The 22,136-nt window shown below is 37.6% G+C and overlaps 1 long non-coding RNA gene across 1 annotated transcript; it reads left to right on the plus strand.

Annotated features, from left to right (window-relative positions):
* Window positions 1-9,829: 9,829 nt before the first annotated feature.
* Window positions 9,830-20,638, plus strand: LOC121077381. Its single transcript, XR_005824006.1, has 3 exons — window positions 9,830-9,968; window positions 14,061-14,132; window positions 20,534-20,638. It is a non-coding gene; the product is annotated as an uncharacterized LOC121077381 (long non-coding RNA).
* The last annotated feature ends 1,498 nt before the right edge of the window (window positions 20,639-22,136 follow it).

Genomic DNA, 22,136 nt, shown 5'->3' on the forward strand with positions numbered 1-22,136 from the left:
CTTGTTCTGCAGAATTCTAGGGCAATGCAAGTAAATACCTGCAGATTAGCTGCATGTCAGCTCTGTGTGGGGCGGTAGAGGCAAGAATGCTAACTTATGAATTGATCTGCACTTCCTAGCTAATGCATTGCCCCTCTGAAGCAAATTGCCAATGCTCAAACAGTTTAACAGCATCCTGAGCCCAGGCAATTTTGTGAGCTGCTATTAAAGGACTGGGAAGGCTAGAAAGACTAAATGTTTTAGGAGAAATCCGATAAGATAGATGGTTCTTCCTTTTTGCTAAAGCGGCTTAAACCAAAGCAGAGCTGAGACTACATGAACGCTTTCCATACTGCCATGGGCTTGCATCGCATCTAGGCTGTGTGCTTGCTGGGTCTTAGCCCAGGCTCTGAGCCTCAACTTGTTCTTTCTGCCTGTGCTCAGGTACATGCTGAACGTCCTCGAGGACCTGGGTGACGGTCAGAAAGCCAACGACGACATTATAGTCAGATGGGTAAACCAAACCCTGAAAAAAGCTGGCAAGTCCACCTCCATCCAGAACTTCAAGGTGCATGTTTCCCTCTTACAATCAAAAAGAACACAAGCTTACAAGTTGTGGATTTAATTGATGCTATTCAAACATCAAGCATAGTCTCACCTGATTATTACTAAAAAGCAAAAAAGGAAGAGGAATGTAAGTATTAGTTGATTGGTCCTTCGTTATGCATGCTAGCTATTAGCCCTAACAAATATTAATTGCAATTTTAACTGTTGGTAATGTGGACCTGACATTCAAAGGTCAACTTGTGCATTAAAGGCCATTTCCACTACTGTGGAAAAAGAACACGGCAAAAGATCAAAATACCTCTATAAAACAGAACGGTGTGGCTGGACTGCTGCACTTCATGAAGACTAAATAGAATCTTACTAAAAAGAGGGTGACAGGTGAAACTGTTGGATAGGGCAGGAGATGCTGACCTGTCATTTAACTAGCATACATACCTTTGGAAAAAGACCCAAAAGGAAGTTTAACATACAAAGAGCTCACAGAAATGCATTCATAACAGACCAACACCTTGCAACAATGCTCTTTTCATCACCCTGCAGATTTTTCTCAGAAAATCCTGTCACTCTAAGCTTTTTGTACAATGAATCAATGCTTAGGGGGCTTCGTGTAGTAGAAGCTTGGCATCAGCACTGAATGCCAGAGCCTGGGGCTGGGACCCACTCTTAGCATCGTTACTTCCAGAGTTGGTCCCTAGCTGTAAGCTTTGGGTTTAGAAGGAGCTGTTTTGGCTAAGTAAGGGGGAAGATGTCTCAGTTGTGCTGAATTGTGGTGGGCTTCCATCCTTACAGGGCTCTGCGCCCTGGAAATGGCACCAGGCAGGGTTGCTTCTGCCTCGGTATGTGCGGGTTGGCCTCAGGCTCTGGGCTCGCCTTCCAATGCCTTTGCATGGCCAGGCTGCATGTTCGGAGCCTGTGTGTTTTGATGTGTCTTTCATATTCCCTGCAAGCTTCATTTTTTGTGAATGAAAACTAGCCACAGCTTCCTCCCGAGCATGCTGTGTACAACATGCAAAGTATTTCACTTGCTTCTTTACCATAGCTCTGCAGGAGCAGTTGAGTTGTGGTCCTATTCGGTGTTTAATGAGGTGGTGGTGCAACATGGCTAGGAATAGTTTCTGCAAGCATCCAGAAGAGACCAGGTTCTTCTATCTTATCAGACACTTCTAAAGAGAATCAGAAAAATGATTTACCTAAGTTCTTAATTATTTTTCCATTCCTGATTATAATGATTATATCCCAGCGTTCTGTCATCTTTGATGAATTTAGCAATAGTAAATAATGTTAAGGCCTGACAATATCCAACTTATAAACAATTATACGTTTCCTCTGGACCAACCCTCATAAAAATCTTAGTTTCAGCTTCTTGTGGGCCTTTTTTCAATGAAGTTTGAGAAATACAAAAAACTTCTAACAGAAACAGTTAAGTGGAGAACTGAGGTCACCACCAAGACTCTAACTTGATTTCAATGCCATGTTAGCCTAATTGTCGGCTCAGTATTGGATCTGAGCCTCCATGACAGTCACACCACTTACAAGATGGCTCAGTATCCCTACAGTAAGCAAGGAAAATTCCTCCAGTTTCTCAAAGAGGAATCTTTAACTCTTAGGTCCCTATTTTGTGCTACTTTTTAGTCCCCTTTGAATTGGAGAGGAGAAGAAATAGTGCTCACGTTGCCAGGCACCAGTCTGCACTGGGAAGGGGCAATTACCATAACAGCTGCCTACCAGCTGGGAACACCACCACCACTGTACTCACACTGCTCCTCCAACCCATTTCACCACAGGATTCAGCTAGTTGCCCCCATTTTCTGCTGGGTGGGTGGAAGAGAAATTATGGTTTTAAACTTTTTATTTAAAAATCTCTTGTTTTCAACTTGGCTCGACTCTTGCAAAAAAAAAAAAAAAGAGCCAGCAGTAAGGCTCCCTCAGGTGGTAGGTGAGTTAGGAAGTGCATTCAGTGCCTGTTCCTCATCATGACTGTGTCCCAGACTGAACAGGCAGGTGTGTGGGCTTCTTAAGCGAAATTCAATTTACTCTTGGGTCAGGCCAAATCCAAGTGACTTTTTCATTGCAGGTGATAGTCTTGGAGCTTGCTCACCAGCACTGCCCCCAACTATGACAGCAACATAAGTTCCAGGAGTTCAAGCCCTACAGGCAAGTATAGACACAGTCATTACATTTGTTACCATGAATTTACCGTCTAGCTAGAAGAAAAATCTAAAATAATTGCCTCATTGATGGGCATTTTGAAGAGCTAGCAATGTAGTCCATAAACATGTTTCATATTTGTAAAACAAATTCATTTTTGCAGCCAAACGTGACATTGCATATTGTTGTGAGATGGCCTTTACAACGACAATAATAAATCACAAATACCCTTAATAGGATAATACTACCATGAATGTGAAAAGAAATAAGCATCTGTAAACCACAGATTAAAAGAGGCAGCATATTTAATACAAAACAATGTAATGTAATGCCAACACGAGACGAGAAGATTACAAATTTCTTCAATTAGTCATACAGACAAACCATGAATACAAACATTCAGTATCAGCACTCTAATATAGAAAGCATATCAAAAATAGGTCAAAATAAAATGCATCAAGACTACTCAAACAAATGACAGTAATGTGAAGATAATGCTTTTTCTCATTTATTGTATACTATTGAGATGTGAATTCTGGCAGTATTTCTTGAACCAACTTCACTGTTTGTTACATTCCTTTTATTATTACTATACTGTTATGAGCCTAATTCTTCCAAGATATCTCAATGGCTATCCCCCGTTCCTTTTTGTTTGGGGGTGGAGGGAGGAATGGGGTATGAGGGCCAGCCGTATCCTGGGGTGCATCAAGCACGGCATTGCTGGTCGGTCGAGGGAAGTGACTGTCCCGCTCTACTCTGCGCTGGTGCGGCCTCACCTCAAGTACTGTGTGCAGTTCTGGGCACCACAGTACAAAAAGGACATTAGACTGTTGGAGAGTGTCCAGAGGAGGGCGACGAAGATGGTGAAGGGCCTAGAGGGGAAGACGTATGAGGAGCGGCTGAGGTCACTGGGCCTGTTCAGCCTGGAAAAGAGGAGGCTGAGGGGGGACCTCATCGCAGTCTACAACTACCTCGTGAGAGGGAGTGGAGAGGCAGATGACCTATTCTCTGTTATCTCCAGTGATAGGACCCGCGGGAACAGTGTTAAGCTGAGGCAGGGGAAGTTTAGGCTGGACATCAGGAAGAGGTTCTTCACCGAGAGGGTGGTCGCACACTGGAACAGGCTCCCCAGTAAAGTAGTCACTGCACCAAGCCTGTTTGAATTTAAGAAGAGATTGGACTGTGCACTTAGTCACATGGTCTAAACTTTTGGGTAGACCTGTGCGGTGCCAGGAGTTGGACTTGATGATCCTTATGGGTCCCTTCCAACTCGGGATATTCTATGATTCTATGATTTGCCTGCCAGCATTGCAAGAGAGAAAGAACCTTCAGAAACAAATATTTTCTGCTAATTATTAAACTGTGATTGGCCAGTTCAAAACAAAAATGGCTCAGTGTGGGCCCATCATATGGTAGGAAAGACTCTCTTTATGCTTTATCATTCATTTCTTCAAGTCCTTCGTCTCCCCTGTGAGGAGAAATCTATTATCATGCAATAGCCAAGAGAAGGGAGTCCCAAGGGTAAATATGCTTGATTTGGTAAATACACTGCTTGAGTCTAGCTTTGTGTCATCTGATTGACTTTTGGCAATGTGTCATGGCTGCACACCCTACCCACATGGATCACAAATTCCTTGTACTTTAAGACGTATAGATACAATTTTGTGAATCAAAAACTGTCAAACCAAGAGAAAAATCAAAGCCTAGTGTACCATACCATGAAATCAAACTCAGTGAGTTTCTGTCTGCACCGGATACCATCTTTCAGTTTGCCCTGCTCTGGTACAGAGTAGCCCAGAACCAATATTCTAAATGAAAAGCGCATGCGAGTGAGTGAGTCTCATAATAAAAGGTTACCACTTAAAAAGAAACTTCAACCCATGCCATCTAATCTTTGTTAAACATTGAATCAAAAATAAAGGAAACTATTCTGGCACCAGATGTTTGAACTCCAGCTGGTACTTACACTGACAATTTATTATTATAAACCTTCACTTTTCAATTATAACGGCTTGAAGGTCTCTCCTGTACCAACAGAGCCAGCACCTGCCTGCTGACTCAGTAGCAGTATTGCCATTCATGCAAAAAGGAATTCTGTGATTTTTCACCCTCATTTTTCTCAGCAGTTGCTGCTAATGAAAATGATAATCGAGAGACCTATATTGAGTTACCATGAGGAACAAGGATAATAGTAGAAATTTCAATATTCAATCTGCATAAAATAGTCTTGATATAATTCATTTGTAGATAATTACACATTTTAGCAAAGAAAAATGTTGATAGCTTAAAATTTATGGTGACCCAGAAGATTCAGTAGTGATCTTATGATGTAAGTATGAAACTGAGGACCCCACATTTAATGTTGTTTAATTTATTCTAATACTTCTTACTTATATTCCAGATTGTCTCTGTATTTGTCTGTCTCTGTATTTGTCCTTCACAACATCATGTTTTTAGGAAGTTTACTTTCCACATTTTCATTTGACCCATCCCAAGCTAATAAATAAAATATTACATATAACTGATCTCAGAGGAGTAAGCTTCCAGTTCAAGACTCTGTCTTTTAATGCAAGCCATAGCTGTCTACCATATATTCTGTCTTAAATTATATAAGCTTCCCATTCTTCAATTTAATTAATCTTTTTCCACTCAAAAACTTGAGATAATTTCTGAAGATCAAATAGATGAGACCTATTGCACTGTATTTGCTTAAGAAATTATTTTTCTTATCAAAGATAAAACCAACTGGATAACTTTATTTTAACCTATCAATTTTATCTTCTTTCTCATTTATGTACTTTATGCACCAAAGTCAGACCAACACTTAAATGTACTAAGTAGACATCTTTCTGTTGTTTGTACTCAAAATTGACATGGGATCAGTAATTACATAGGTCAAATCTCTCAGAATTGTGGGAGAGAAATTATTCAAGTCCCCTGATTTCAGGGGATGAACTCCCTGAGCAATGATTGCACATTACAGGTATTAGTATCTATTTCAATGTGTCATACCAACAAGCCATCTTTGTCTCAGTGATCAAAATCACTATCCTCACTGAAAACCAAAACTTTTCCTACTTAATCTTTTTATGTGCAGTATCGTTTTCTCCAAAATATCTTTAAAATAGACTGATAATTAATATACATCAAATGCATCACTTGCTATCACCAAATATAGGGCTCATTTCAGCATGCTGAAGGCAACAGTTGCTGACACAAATTCAGTAGCTGTTTAAATCTTTGTGATATCTTCCTTATTTCAAGAGCTTATTTCAATTCATGGGAGAATTTTTAGTTGTTCTTTTCCAATCATATATATATATTTTTCCATTTCCTACTTATGCTTGATTATGGGAGACTCGGTCAAAAAGCCTTTGAAAGAAATTCTCATAATTCAGTCTTTGTCTTTCATTTTTTCCTTAACTAATTTTAAATTTAACATAATTTAGCAATGTCTGGGAAGAAAATCCATCTATAGGTGTTATTCCTCGTAAAACTGTAAAGCACTGCTTTTTATCTTCAGTTCTTGCTGTTCTCCAGCTATAAATCAAATGCCTTTTTCTAAAATATTACAGAGCCTCAGAGCCATAAGTACAGTTAATAAAGGGCTGGTGCTACTCTTCATCCCAGGCACCTTGCACTGGAATGCTGTAGTTAGAAGATTCACATGTAACACCACTCAGTGCATGTGTTTCAGGAAGAAAATGGAAGTGACTTCAGGTAGATCAGAATTACTGATTCTCTAAAGGATTTTCCTTACCCTCCTCCTTCAGAGTTTATTTTAGGAAACACTGAAGCCCACTTGCAAGAATAAAAGCAGCTTTTCTTTTAAAGGAACTCATCCCCCAGCTAAAGAGTGGTACAAATCCATTCTGACTATGAATTACTTCCTAGCATTGGCCACTGGCTTGTGACCATTTTAAATTCTGCAGATCAAGTTGTGAGATAAAGTCTTCTTAACTGAAAATTTATGCTGACGTGCATTTTTGACAAAAGAAAAACAATGGAACACACTTAGTTTGTTATAAATTATCTCTAGATTATCCAAATTTGCATCTTCTAATATCTCATCAGAATACTTTGTAGAAAGGCTTCTGTTTCTGAAGAATGGTATTTTTCTTTTATTGAAATGTTGCCATCAGAAAGCATAGTTTGTTCCCATCCATAATTCAGAGTTCCCTTCAGAAACGGCAGAAGCTGACTGTTCAAATATATTGAAACTATCATAGCCTGCAGCACCTGCTGCAATGCATTACTGATTTTCAGTGGTGGCACTGACGCATTTCAATGAGCATATGCTTTCCTCTATATTGGGAAACTTTAAATGGAAATCTACTTCCTGGGGACTTTATTTTCCTGAGACTTCCCCAAGATAGATACTTGGGGAGAAGAAAAAAGAAAAAAGACCTCTGGACAACTGTACATTGAGGATAGAGTATCTTGAGGAAGCCTCCACTTTTTATTTTACTTTTTTCATTTTTACACAGCCCATCTTTTCCAACACTCCACAAGGGAAGGAAACCAGGTCAGAGGGAGCCAGCAAGTCTGGCACAGCCGTGCAAGTGTTGGTGCACTCGTGGCCTTGGCAGAGCTCCTGTAAATCTACAATTCATATGTATTTAGGGGATAGCTTCTATAAATCTTACCCATCCTGAAGCAGTAGCTCTGCTCCCAACTCTCCACTCCCCCCCCCCTTTTTTTTTTTTAATGTGGTCAGTCAGTTATGTGTTTTCTTGCTGAATTAGAATAATGCATGGCTTTCCTCCCAAGTTAAAGCTTAGTTCATTGCAGATCGAGAGCTATCTAGCCTGTTCCAAAAGCAGTTCAGGTTCCTGACAAAATACCTGTAGTTCTCTCTGTAACAACAGGGCCTGGAGAGCCTGCTGGCACCCTTCGGTCCCTTAGATTACATCAGTCGTGACCTCAACATTACAACAGCAAGAGGCACAAGTAGAAACAATGGAGAGGAGTGAATCTACAATATGCAATTTATTGCTTCAATTTTTAGATCCCAAGTGCATTAATTTTAAAAAGGATGCATAGTAATTATTTGGGGGGGGGAGGGGGTTCCCTGTTCTTGACTGAACAATGAATCATTAAATAAGTGAGTGCTTGAAGACACCATGCTGAGGAGAACTGTCTGGCATCAGTAAGCAGAGAAAAATCTGATTCCGACAGCAGCCTCATCAGCTACTACATAATTTAAATGGAAGCTGAATAATCCTAAAGGGTTTTAGAATCTCATCTAAACAGTACCATTAAACATTCTCAGAATATTTTATTGCAAATGAAGACCCCTTTATGCTCTCAAATAAATTTAAAAGGATACCTGTAATTTTATTTTTTTGTAAATATGTCCTTCCATGATAAAATGCTAAGAGCTTTAAGAGTGTAGAATTCTATAGTTCTGCTTGATAGCATGTGAGCGCACTCAAAAGAATCCAACAGCAGTGGAAAGGTCCTACTTTCAATTTGAACACATCCATTCCTTTCTCCTGCTTCTTAATCAGTCACTAACTACTATTTACAAAATTCATGCTCAGTTTAAAACTGAAAATAACAATTAAAAACAAACACATTTTAAACAGCTTCTGTTTTACTCTCCTATACTAGGAGATGGAATTTCTAAAGTATGACTCTGTCTCCTAACCGCCTGCACACATCTCCTTGACCCACTGTTTGATCTTTCCAGGCTTCCTCTTCACTGAAACCCTAATGACTAATTTCATGCTTGGAGTGAAAAACAAACTCCCTGGGTGAATGGCAGCAAGCACATCAGCTTTGAAAAGCTTCTGGTACATACTTTGAAACCCAGAGAAATAATTATTTTGGTTGAAGCAATAGGCTATACATTACTGCTGAAACAAAGCTAGTGTCAGGTTAAATAGACTGTCAATTATTCAGAAAACCAGAATTTTAATAAGTCAATTGGAAAGTGTTCTGATTTAGCCTCAGTTGTTACAGAATTCAAGGAAGTAACATCACAGACAGTTAAAATGCTGTACATTCACAGCTTGATGCACTGTTAGGTGCTCTACGACATCTGTTCATGCTTTTAAGACTTTTTAAAGAAAAAAAAAAGAAATAGTAAGGACAAGTTTCAATTTTTAAAAATATTTGAGATCCACCAAAAATAATGGGCAGGAGAGTGAATGATTATGAAATACAAAAGTCTAATGACAGTTAAAAATATGCAGAGCTGTAAAGGTTAAAGGCCTGATCAAATTCATGCTCCAGTACTGTTATGAACTTTGTAAATGGTAAGGAGGTACTGTTTTACTAAAAGAAAGCAACCAACCAAACAAAAAACAAACAAAAAAACCCACAGAATTTAGTTTATAATACATGTGTTCAGTCTTACAAGAAATACATGCATCCTGCAACTGCGAAAAGGTTGTTTTGGAGTCACTAATTTTGATTATTTTGCAGAGACTTGCAAGACCAAAGAAATATAGTATAGTGACTTATTTTTCACTGTTGCAGAAAATATGATATTGCTATAGGGCAGAATAGATGCGGCTAATCCAGTGCTAAATATTTTAATACTGATACTCTGCCACGTTATGACTACAAAAAACTTACAATATATTCATGTAAGGGAATTTTCCCACAGCTGTGTTCTGAACTATCACATGCTGTCTGTAGAAGCTGAATCAAAAGATGGTCAGCTGTGATCGCGGAAGGATATTTTAATACAATGTCCAAATGAGAAAATCTACAACTGAAATATGTATTGCACAAAAAAAAGTAAACGTTGTTAAACACAGACATGAGTTTTTCTGCTCTCCACACCATGAAAAGAAAATCCAAATCATATGGAAGTGCATTTGTAGGTTATCTGACATCTCACAAAAATCCTAAGCAGGAGCTAAAATAACGTATTGATAAAAATCTTTTAGAAGAGTATGTTTTGTAGAAGCAGATTATGAGACTGACCTGGTACAAAGACCTCCATAGCAATTTGAGGTAGCTGAATCACAAATGCATCACTATCATAATGCAATTTTCAAAATGACAATCTCAGCAGTCGCTGCATTTATAAGAAGGACCCGGGTAAGAACTCTGGAGAAACGAAGTACCAGAACAAACAAGTCGCAGGGCAAACAGCCTTGTCTCTAGTGCCAGCCTGCTGAGCTGCAGCATTCAGGGTGGAAAGGGGCTCCACAGGCCGCCCTTCTCTCCTCATGGTGCGATCTCCTTTCCAGTGGCTGTGTTCACAAAGGAGGAAGCATGCATGAGCACCAGGAAGCACTCATGAAACAAACATCTCAAAGGTATAAAGACTTTGCAAGTTCTCTCTCCCTCTCCCCCTCTCTCTCTCTTTTTTAAACCTGAAGAGATCTGTTCAAATGAATATAGCACTTATGATTTATGATCCTGTCAAGTTTTTGATCAAATGAGCTTAAGCACTTGTCTTGAACCTGCCAGGTTAAGGATAAAGGAATTCAGTTCCTATAATTATCTCCTGTCTCCCCTTTTATTCCCTCATTTGTTTATATGTGGAGGTTACAAAGAGTAAGAAGTCAGCAGTGTCTATGAAGATCTAACATTAACTAGAGAGAGGTTTCTAGTTACATTTTTTTTTGCTAGTAAATATAAAAAAAGAGATCACGTAAATAGTCTTTCCTAATGATTCAAAATACTTTCTTCTAAATGTTTTTCTCTCGACTGATAAACAGAGCTGTAGCAAATCAGTTGTAATTGTTTCCAAAGGACAGTTCAAGGCTCAGACATATACAAGAAGTTTTTTATTCCGAATTCAGAATTTTCCTGGCCACATAGCTCAGGCATAGATTGCTGGATGAAGGAGGCACATGGTCACTGTTAACACTGCATGGGTGATGATCCCCGTTGTTTTTAACTATTTCCCAGGAATATTCAGATATAAATTCAAAGTACAGAAATAAAGAAACTCTAGTGCTGTTCTAAGCCCCTCACCATTTGAAGCATTCTCCTGGGAGCTATGATATTAAACCTGAGCTTAGGATGAAATTAAAGGTAGGATGTCTTCTGAAATCAGGAATACCCCATAGTATTCATATGCAGGATATACACTACATATTATAAATAAATGGCAAGCAGGGCAAAACTCAAAACCATCAGTTACGACTAATTACAAAATAAATAAAAAAATCTGCAGTCTATACAGAGCGAACAGAAGTACATATTTTTCTCTACTTTAGGTGTAGCACATTAAAGAGAAGATTCACAAATGCTATACTTGCTTGTAGAGAGGATAGATCCCCTCCTCTGCTTTCATCCCCCTTGCTCTTATTTCCCTTCATCCATGCCAAAGTTACACTGATTATGGGACTATTCACAGCAACATGTTAAAGCACAAATCTATTCATATTTTTGGGCTGTAAGTGAGCTTTCTTATAATGAGGAAGGAATAAGTTCGTCTCTTGTGAGCAGACTACATAAAATGCCATATCTATTATCCTAGTTCCCTCATTGACAGATTTAAGAGAAATGAGTTATAGTTTTGAGTAAATGGAATTACAGGTGACTGTAGTGATTATAGGTTTATTACTATTCTACCTATCAACTTTCTGATTAGGATTCATCAGATCACTAGTCTAAAAAATCTAATATCTAATCAAATAAATCTAATTCCTGTAAGCAGTTCATTTTTAGGGAGGCATGTCTTAAACAGATGAAACCAAATTCATGCAAAAAGGATTTTGCCTGGAAAAATTCTGTTTTATTTTTCATTATGTAGCACAAAAAGGTTTGCAATAAACAGTTACAGTACAGTATTATGTGGCACTAAGATGTCAGTGGCACACAGTTGAAATCCTACAGATATTAAAGTAAATTCAGGGTAAAGATCAGTCCAAGGTAGCGCAATCAGGGAGTGTTCTAAACAAAGGGGGAAAAAGTTGTGTGCCAGATCCTGCCATAATCAGGAAATTCTCAAATGGTCGTTTAATCCATTTAGTTCCTTCCATTGCAGTGATGCCAAGCAAACTTCTTGGTGCCAGCAATCTGGTCAATAACTACAAACCAGATGCTGAGAATACATCAGCAAAACAAAAACATCTGTATAAAGCAGTCTTTCCAGGAATGGGCTAAGACAAAATAACGTGTATTTCATAACATTTTCCCACATACATTTTCTAGATCCATTCTTTTTCAGAAATATCCACCTCACCACCTTCACGTGTAATTACTATGTATGCATTTCCTGCTCATTTCCATAAAACTGCTCATTATTATTCATTAACAAACAGAACTGGAAACAAAGCACATTTAAAGCAGAGTTCATTTATCTCGTAAGAGCTGGCAATGTAAAATGAAGCAACCTCTCTTTGTACATTAATCATTTGGCTCAGCATTATGCCGTGTTAGAAAAATACGCTTAAAGTGGTGATGGTTTAGCTAATGCGTGTGTATTGTAATCCAGAGTAGAATAATTAGGGGAACAGGTTAAGTACTCAAATAACTTCTTTTTTCTACCATTAGAGCTTGTACATGGTGTATAATTTTGGTCTGATTTTCAGATGTATTTATCAAGTGTCAGATTTTGTTTTTATGATTTAGGTAATTATTCCAGTAGCTTGTTTACTTTCAATTGTCCAGACAACTTTGTGTTTGAGCTTTTGTAAGACTCAGAATTCTAACGGAAAAAAAAATCAATAAAAATATATAACTGATCTTAGATGCACAGAAAGAATAGGGGGATTTATGTCACAAGAGCAAGGAATATTTTTGCCTTTTCCAACAACAGATTTTCAAATGAGTAAACCTCATCCAACTGCCTACTGTGAAACTCCCCAGCCACTTTTTGTAATGCCCTGTAATCCACTTTGTGCATAACGTTTGGAATACCAGAAAGGCAAACAGAGAACCTCTCAAGGATTAAAAAACTGAGAGATCAAAGTATTTATCCTCCAGATTCTCCCATGAAACATGGATAGCGTCAAAACAGCAACACACATTTTTAGGATTATGCAATATACTTAAAGCAACAAGAACCTTTTCTGAAAGTTTTTACATAGTGTTGACAAGCTAATGTATGAAACCGTTTATGAAAAAAATTATTTCTTCAACTTCTTCATTTCTAGTGACAGGACTGAAGATTAGAGTATGGTTGGAGAAGTATGGTTTCTCAAGCATGATGCAAGTACAAATCCTGAAACAAACTCATTCTAACTTGTCAGTAATACGTTCTTTTAAACTTACAGACATGCTAGACAGAAAAAAGGAAGTTTTGATAGATAAGAAAAAAACAACTCATGAATACAGCCAGGCCCCAAAAGGACACATCCGTTTAGTCCACTACTGGTTTTGTTTGTTCTAAAGAGGGTGCAGATTTGGAGTATGAAGTTTTAAGTCTTTCACCACAGGACACAGACTCCTGCCAATAACATCACTGATGTTAATTTAAAAGGAAAAAAAAAAAAAAGGTGAGAGTACCTGCTTCTAAGAGTTACTAACCACATCCAACTTTATCAGGAAGTTACAAAAGTTACATGCAAACTAAATTCTGAAATAGAAAGAATAAAAGCAGAGTAGAAATGGCATTCTGAAAACCAGAAGCATATATTTAGAAGGATACAGACACAGGCTAAAAATCAGTTTTGCAGAATGCATACCTGCTGTGCACACATTCACATATCAGAAAAGATGCCAGCCACAGCTAGTTTCACGTAACTATAAGAATTCACCTACATCTTGCGAGTATTTCAATTTGTATTCATCTGACTTCTGTCTCTAATGTTAGAAAGCCAAAGCATATTCTGTGGCCTGAATTAGGACTTTTATTTATGGGGATGACAGAAACTGAGCATGAAACTTTGTCCTCTTATTGGAGGAGGACTAGATGATCTTTGAAAGTCCCTTCCAGCTGAACTATTCTATTCTGTGTGGTGGGAACTGCTGCAGTGCAGCTCTGGAAGCAGCTCCACAACTGAAGCATGAAGTGCTCAGGGTGAGCAGTTAGGATGGGGCTGCGATCATTTAGAGTCAGCTCAGCCACTGAAAACTGTCTGTGAAACTACAAGTGTAAACTACTATACTATCTTCCATCTAGAGCCTCTGATATGAATTTGCTTTTGCTATGAATTGACTTTTGTTATGAATTTACCCCTATATTTATTTCTTAATCTCACCATTACTCAGCTTTGCATATTTTCCAGTATTTACTCAAGTTATGCAAAAACTTCCAAACTGGCAGGGTTTTAAATGGATTAATTAAAGCATTTAAAACCAGTTTAAAAATAGTAGTTACTGGTTCAACGATGACTAAGCAAAAATTTAAGAATTAATTGTTAGCTCTTCCCTGAAGAGTTGCAAAGGTGAAGTAATACTTTCAGTTGCCCTTGTAACTGACCACCCTCTGCTCCAGCTCACTTCAACTTCAGGTCTGGCTGCTGTGCCCTGGGATACGCTAAGCAGTCTGACCACCTTGCAGCTAATTGAAGCACAGATTAAAGGTACTTCAGCCATTCTTATCACATATTTATACATACTAGCAATCACCTATCGGGTTGTGTTAATGTTTTTTGCAGGACTATTTTTAACCTCATTATTTCAGTGGCCAAATTCCAGCCCTGTAAGTTCTAAATGACATTAAGAATGAACTGTGAAAACTTCCAGAATGGAAACAGGAATCCAAGGGCCTTTTAAACTGTCCCTAGAACCAAGAAAACAAAGAAAAAGAAAGTTTGCCAGCACTGAACTGAAACTCCACAATAGTTTACATGATCAGGAGCTATTCTGTTTCTGGAATTGATGACTCTTCACTTTTTTCAACACCATTTTGCAGGTGTGTTGCCTGTAGCGTGATTAGCTGTTCAAAATGAGACATGCATTTACAAGAGTTTGTCTGCAAGTTCATAAAGCCTAAGAAAAACCCACAAAGTTTTTCTGTGGTAAAGACATCTGTGCCAGAGTAATATGCACACACAAACTGAGTACTGCCCTGTAGACCTCTTGAACCTCTGCTATCTCCATTCATCAAGAGTAACACCGTCAACACAAAGGAAGAATATCTGTTTTGTTTGAGATTCCTGCTTCATCAGTAGGTTACATATTCAACATTTAGCCCCTAGATTTCTTTTTCTCTTAAAAATCATTAATAATTCATTTCATAGATCAGATTTGGATGCCATCATGAATGATGATGTCACCTTCAGAAGCAAAAATGATGAGCGACTGCCACTACATACTCGGTGAGCCCTCATTCTGTCTCAGTCTACACTTCTGAGCTGTCAAACTTAATTTTCTACCAGCTCCTTGTCAGACTTCTGCTTGATGTCAGATATCAAACAACGCCCTTGAAGCTCACGGAGGTGCCACATACTTCTCTGAGATGGCGCTCCCTCCACCTTCTGGAGAAGGCAGGAAAAGGGTGACATTTGTGATTTTGCTTCAAACACAGAAAACTAATCCACCAACTCATTTGTAAACAGTTTGTTTGAAAAGCCATCCCAAATGATTAAGTACTAAATAAATAAATACATCTGCAAATAGCAGAAATTTCTGCTTTTTCTGTCCTTGAATTACTTTCCACACTCTTGGTAATCAGTGGCAGATTTGTTCTGATTATAGATTATTGAATGTGACCATTTTGTGTATAAATTCATGTCTACTTTTAAATTTAAATATATTTAAATGGTATATTCAATGAAGCAGACAAATGCCATCAGTACTGCTGAAAAAAACATCTTTTAGAATATCAGTTTCTGACATAGTGCCTCTCTAGAAAATGAAAGAATATTTTACAGGTAGTATAGTTTTCTATGAAGTATACTATCTCCCTGATAATATTCCAACTAATTCCAGCCTTCTTTAAGTATGACAAGGGTATACGATTAAAAAGAATCCTAGCAGTAGTCTTAGATGTCCCCAGGTAGACACTAAGATTAGAAATAAAAATACCCTGCATCTATAAAACTATTTTCAGTGCCATATCATGCTTGTAAGGAGCCTACATAGCTCTGTCTATGGAAAGCAAGGTCCCATACCAAAATGGGACATTTGCACTTCATGTATGTTCTGCAATGGGCTCTGTCCATTGTTTTCAGAAACCAGTGAGCTCTGCCCATCCTAGACATCTGCTTTCTCTTGTTCCAGCTTCCAGGATAGAATTCATAACTGCTTTGTCTTTGCATTTGCTTAGGCTTTATATGGCAATACGAATTTTATGCACCACAGCCCAACTGCACAAAATAGAGTTGATATGTGACCACTAGAGCATGCCTTCACTTTAAGGCCACTTCTCCAGCATATTTTATCTTTCTTCATTTTCCTATCCTCTTGTGCTACAACACTCACAAAAGGAACCTTAGCTAAACACATTACTAGGAACACTTGCTAAAGCAGAGACTGAGGAGATCTGAATGTATAAAGGAAAGTAGATGCATCTGCTACCTGGTGGTATGTGCACAAATAGTACCGGGGTTTCAGCAGGGAGGCTTGTGTCTGTAGTCACAATCCCAACCACTTCTCTTTTATTCTTGCGTTAAATATGAAGTCTAAAGTCATGCTGTAAGCAAGGTTACTGACGTTGTCTGGGTTAAAAATAACCATGTAAAAGGAACTTATGCATAATTTTCAAGTGGTATGTCTAGTGATATTTTCAAACATGCAATCATAATATTCTAATAAAAGAGAAAACATCACTATACATTTTTTCAGGTGTTCAATCTCAACACCAAATAAGGGAGAAGCACAAATTTACTCTCGATCAGATATGGGAAATCTCATAGATCTTATTTACTATCCTGGAAAATGTTGGTGTCTGCCCTCCCTCTAGTACTTTCTAAAAGAAGCTGTAGCATTTTATGTCAACCAGCATATAAGGAAAAAAACATTCATTCTTCTCTCTTCACTGCTAGTTCACTCTTGTGAGCTTTAGAAAGTATGCAATATTCAACTACTCCATATATATGGTCAAGTATACTTAATTATTGTACTAATAGTTACAACTCATCCACATGAAGGTAATAATGTTCTTTGTCCCATTTTTTGATTTCCTTATTTTATCAGGGCTTTTGTCTCCCCTCATGTACAGAATCAGTAAGAAAAAAGGCATCAGACCAACAAGTTACAAAGTTTGAATACTCTCACTTGCTTTCTCAACATTAGATACTACTAATCATAGAATATCTGAGTTGGAAGGGACCCACAAAGATCATCGAGTGCAATTCTTGGATCCCCAAAGTACCACTCAAAAAATCAGACCAATGCTCTGTCAGGTTGAAGTTATTGGTTAAATTTTGATGCAATCAGATGCAACTTTATGTGTACATACATATATATATATATATATATATATATATAAAAGAGTAGGAAGGACCCATTTCCCCTAAAATATGATTTATGATGTACCATTACAGTTCTGTTAGAAATGCTTATCCATTTCTTACTCCAAATCTATCTAGTTGAGGCATTCCCATGCACTTCGCTATGATCAAATCCATGTTCTTTTGAAGTAGAGGTATTTTTATGATGAAAGCATTGATAAGAATCTAAGAAAAAAGACATTTCAGATAAAATAAGTCACTAAAGCTATTTTGAGCACTATCCCATTAATGTTACTTTTAATGAAGGGTAAGATTAGCTACAGAAGTTGGATAATGATTATAAGTATATTTAGTGATTTTTTAAAAATCAAAAATAATGGACCAGATTCTATTACCACTGATTTACCAAAAAAAAAAAGGGGGGGGGGGGGGGGGGGGGGGGCTAGAATAATGCTATTTAAATTCACAGAATTAACTGAAAACAGACTCATCTTCATACCAGTGGCTGAATTCATCTTCAGAAAAGTTTCTTGGAATTAAATAAGAGTAGAGGCATAGCTCCCCCAGATTTACAGCAATTCTTAAATTCACAGTCATTAAAACTTTATATGTCGTAGAACTGGTAATTGAAGAAAGTCAGAATACTCCTATGTAATTGAAGGAGCTCCCAGGTCATGCTATAATTCCAGCCTATAGCGGCTCCTAACAGCTCTCAAAGAATCATCCCACAACTGGCAAGAAAGAGAACAATTGTTTGGAAGAGCAGGCCAAGAGCAATGCTGTGAGTGCTCACCTTCCTGTGATGTGCACAGCAGGAAAGCTCTCTGAGGTGGGCTGCAAAGAGGCTGCAGGAGGAACTTTATTCTGTCCCCAAGCCTACAGTTCTCGTTTTATTTGCATCCACAAATAAACAAAGAAAAAAAAATAAACACAGAAACAAAGCAACTCAGATGACTACATGGAAGTTATGATAGAATAACACTTAACAAGGAGGGGAGGAACTGACCTGTTTGTGTCAAGACAAAGTCAGTCTTGACCCTAAGGCTCCTTGGGGCAGGGTTATAAGGGTGATATAAGTGATGGGTTATGACAGCTCTGCACTAGGCAATAGATTAGATTAGTTGAGTATCTTTCCCTACTCGGCTGGCTGCAACACAGAATGCATCAAAAGAAACTTCATTCACAGCAGATCTCTTTGCACCATATTGCAGCAATGAGAATGGCCAAGTATCTTAGAAGTGTTGTACTGTAACAGATGTGACGGTATAGAGAAGACTTGTAACATTCCTTCCAGTGAAGCTATAGAAATTCATATTGGCTGCAAATCTAGCCCATTTTTATAAGACTTTCAGTGAATCACTTCTAGTAGAGTGCAGATGTAGCAGATACATCTCTGGAGAATTTCAAACCATACATTGTGTATAGAGAATTAGCCACATCTCATAATGACATTATTTCCAGATGTCTGAAAGAGACCAGAAGAAAACTAACATCTGGTAAGTGACCAAGAATACTGGATGCTTTTATTCAAGAAATACCTCAAGTTGCAGAAAAGGGAAAATTTCTTACAAAACAGTAATAATGTACACAACATGTTTAAGAGAATATTTTTAGCATCAAGTCGCTCTACACTGTCTTCCACTTGTGAAGTGAGTATATGGTCTCCTTCCCAAATTAGGTTAGAGAATGATACCACATATAGATTGAAATCATAACAAAGAACCAGCATTCTTTACTTTCAAAACAATACAGGAGAATTGGTAACAAATGATAATTTAAATATCACCAGTGCTTTAGTCACTAATTTGAATAAATTACTAAAAATTGCTATTTGGTTTTCTGAAAGTAAACATTAATATGCCACAGCCTCTTGCTCCTCTCCACTCATTTGCAAGATGGCAAACTTGCTGTTAGAGGTCTGATTCTCACAGTTGCAGTCCCAAGTCGCAGAAATTCACTAGGTCCTGTGCTGCAGCTGCCAGTCATACAAGCCACGTCACGTAAAGTCTTAAGTTACACCTAAGTCTTGCGTATGTTACAAGCCCTGGGCTCCCGAACAAAGTTATTTTCATTCCAAAGAAACCGATATAACTGCCAATGAAGATATTTTGACAGGTATCCTGAAGAACCTGGGATATGTTCTTATTTGTATGCTGCCACTGGCATTTTATAATACAACAACAAAAAAAAAAAGCATGCACCTATAAAAGATTATTTCCTGAAACATACAGAATAGGACAAGAATACAATAGGACAACAGAAAAAGATGACCTTCCACTTCAAGGGGACTAAGTCCCAAGGCAAAACCAAACCAACTCTCTTGACCCAGATAACCAAGCTACATAACAGAGAATTTTGAGCCTTTCTGCTGCATTGCTAGGATCACGTTCAGGCAGTTAATCATCCTGCTTGTCTGAGGCAAATGGCATTCAAAATACATTTTGATGTATTTTGGTTTCTGATGAACCGAATAAGAAAACAGAATGAAACAGAAGTCTAATTAGAAGGCAGCAAGTACAAAGAGATAGGTTAAGGCAGGTTTTCCTACAGAGTGGAATCCTATTAAATTAATAATTAGGGAGTCTTTGATTCTGCATTGTTTCTGCTAATAAGAATTGGTTCCATGTACTAACTCCAAAGGGAGCCACATGCTGACAAGAGGTAAAAGCTTCATAAATACCAGTTCCAATGTTTCCCAGTTATATTGTTTGATCTGAAATGGCTTAGAAGTGCAAGAAACCCACCGGACGTGCACTCTGAACGCCCAAGGATTTGAGAGAACTTTTTCACTGACTAAATGAGAGCCCAGGTAATAGCATATGCAGCTTTTATATTACAAATGTCTTTATTGTGAATTATCTTCAACAAAATCTAAGCAAGCGTTGTCCTTTTATTAATCTTATTTCTAGATGTTGCCCCTGAGCTGCTTCTGTGTGGCTTCCACAGAGTGTTTGAGGTCTGAAAAGTTCTCCTAGGTACTCCCAGTATAAGTTTTAAGCAAATAACCAGCTGACACATTTTAAGAGGTGACCTAATTTAAGATCCCTTGTGAACCATTAATTAATTCATCATGTTGATTTATTCCATCCATTGCCTGCTTTGTCTATTCCCATTACTTCCTAAGAAAATTAAAAATTCTTTTAATTATTAAAGACTAAAGAAGACTTATGAAGTCTTTAATTTATTTAACTATTTTTCATGGATTACAAATACATCATACGCAAGTGATTTCTCTATATTAGTTCCAATAGTAAGATAATTCATGCCTCCAGTGTCCTAGAATAATCCACTCAAAGACTGACTGAGCATATCCTATATACTAATTCACACCACTGTTCATGAGACATGCATTGTAGGCTGTTTCTCTGACTACAACTGAGAAAAGCAAGTGGCTTCAATGGACCATTAATGTTTTAAACAAGGTTCAGCATGTTGTAGAACAAAACATATATTCCTGATTGTCCATGATACATTACTAACACTTCTAGGAAACAACTTCATAAGCAAGCTATATTTTTAAAACACAGCTACCATCTGCTGCTTATGTTTCGAACTCAGCGTGTTCTAAATTTCATTCATTTGGACAGCAAATGCAGTTGAAGTCTTTCAATGGAAGTGAAGAGTCAGTCTAGTATTTCTCCAAGCTGCTGAGGAAAAGTTCCTGTAAGTGACAAACTTAATTCTTCCTTTACTTTAGCTGCTTCCCTAAATGCAAGAGAAAAGTAGAAAGCCAGGGTTGAAACTAAAGAGGACTTTTCCTACAACCAACAGTCTGTATTACAGATACTGTTCCATCTATATGACAGAGATAATGCTATGGCTAATATTATATTTACATTAGAGGGAAAGGGGGGGAGTCACATTAATAATTATGTGAATTAATTGTGTTATATTTTAGGCTTTCCTTCAAACTGTTTAGTCTGTTTCAACTTCTCCTGTTCGCCCCCCCAGATATCTAGCTCTTCCTGTTGACGAGAAAAGTTTAATTTGGGAAATTGAAAATGAAAGAATATAGTTTTCTGTTTTTAAATCTCACCTTTTGTGTCAAATTATTTTTCTTGTCATCTAACTAGATGTTTTTGCAAAGATTAGGTTTAACAGGAATTGTTAGTGTTGCATTATACAGCAGCATGAAAGAAGCAGAAACCAAAGAGATCTGATGTAATCTGCAAAATCCCAAAGGTGAGATTTCTCAAAACATCTACTGCAGAGGCTGTAAAATACCCCAACGTGCATATTTACATGAAATGAAGAAATTGAAATTTAGAAACTTCTGCATCCAAAGGACATTAAGAAAAATTAAGGAGTTAAATACACGATGATATTAAAAAAGCCCTTGGAGAACGTCCCTTGATTTGGTATCACATTCTGCCTCTAAATTACCCAAGTTACATTTGCCTGCCCCTATACTTCCCTGAGTGGGAGAATCACTAAGCTAAGCTTTAATGCAGTTCATTATGTGTTTTTTTTTTTTTTCCCTGAATGCCTTTATGTAGAAAAGCAATAAAATCTGAACCCACTAAGGCTGATTTTTTTTTTTTTTCCAAATGGGAAAACACAGTATTTTAGAGGAGCAAGCACACTACACTGAGCAGGTAACTCCAGCAGAAAGATTGTTATTAAAACACCCCATGGAAATGCTTAAAATCTTTTAATAAAGCTGTGTCTTTTAACAAAGGAATACAAGTCTTTTTGAAGACTTAGCCAGAAACAAGTGATTCAAGAAAGCAATTAAAGCTTTGATGCATGAATTTACCAATCATTCGATTGCAACATCCTATTAGCCCAATCTAAAATCATCTAAAACTTCTAAAAGTGGATTTGAACTCTTTTCTGTGGTTCTGCAAACAATGGATTACTTTTGCATGACTAGTCTAGCTATTGAGTTCAACCTTTTATTTGAAATTCTATGATTGTAATTGTAAATGTGCTAGATTATTGAAAATAATTTAAATTGCTGGAAAACTACACCTAAAGAATTTCCTATTGCCAAAAGGAGCTCAGAGACCTTTACTGCAGAGATAACACCTTGCACCTACAGACTTCATCCAACGTGGGAGTTATAATTCCCACAATTTCAAAGTAATTCAGTAACTCTGGAGTGAAAGGCATCTATTGTGTGCATGCTGTTCTGCTTCCCAGCTCCTTGCTCAACACCTGCACCTATGTATTGATTTTAGCGGTTTTCCC

Source organism: Cygnus olor, chromosome 13 (genome assembly GCF_009769625.2).
Source record: "Cygnus olor isolate bCygOlo1 chromosome 13, bCygOlo1.pri.v2, whole genome shotgun sequence".
NCBI classification, from domain to species: domain Eukaryota; kingdom Metazoa; phylum Chordata; class Aves; order Anseriformes; family Anatidae; genus Cygnus; species Cygnus olor.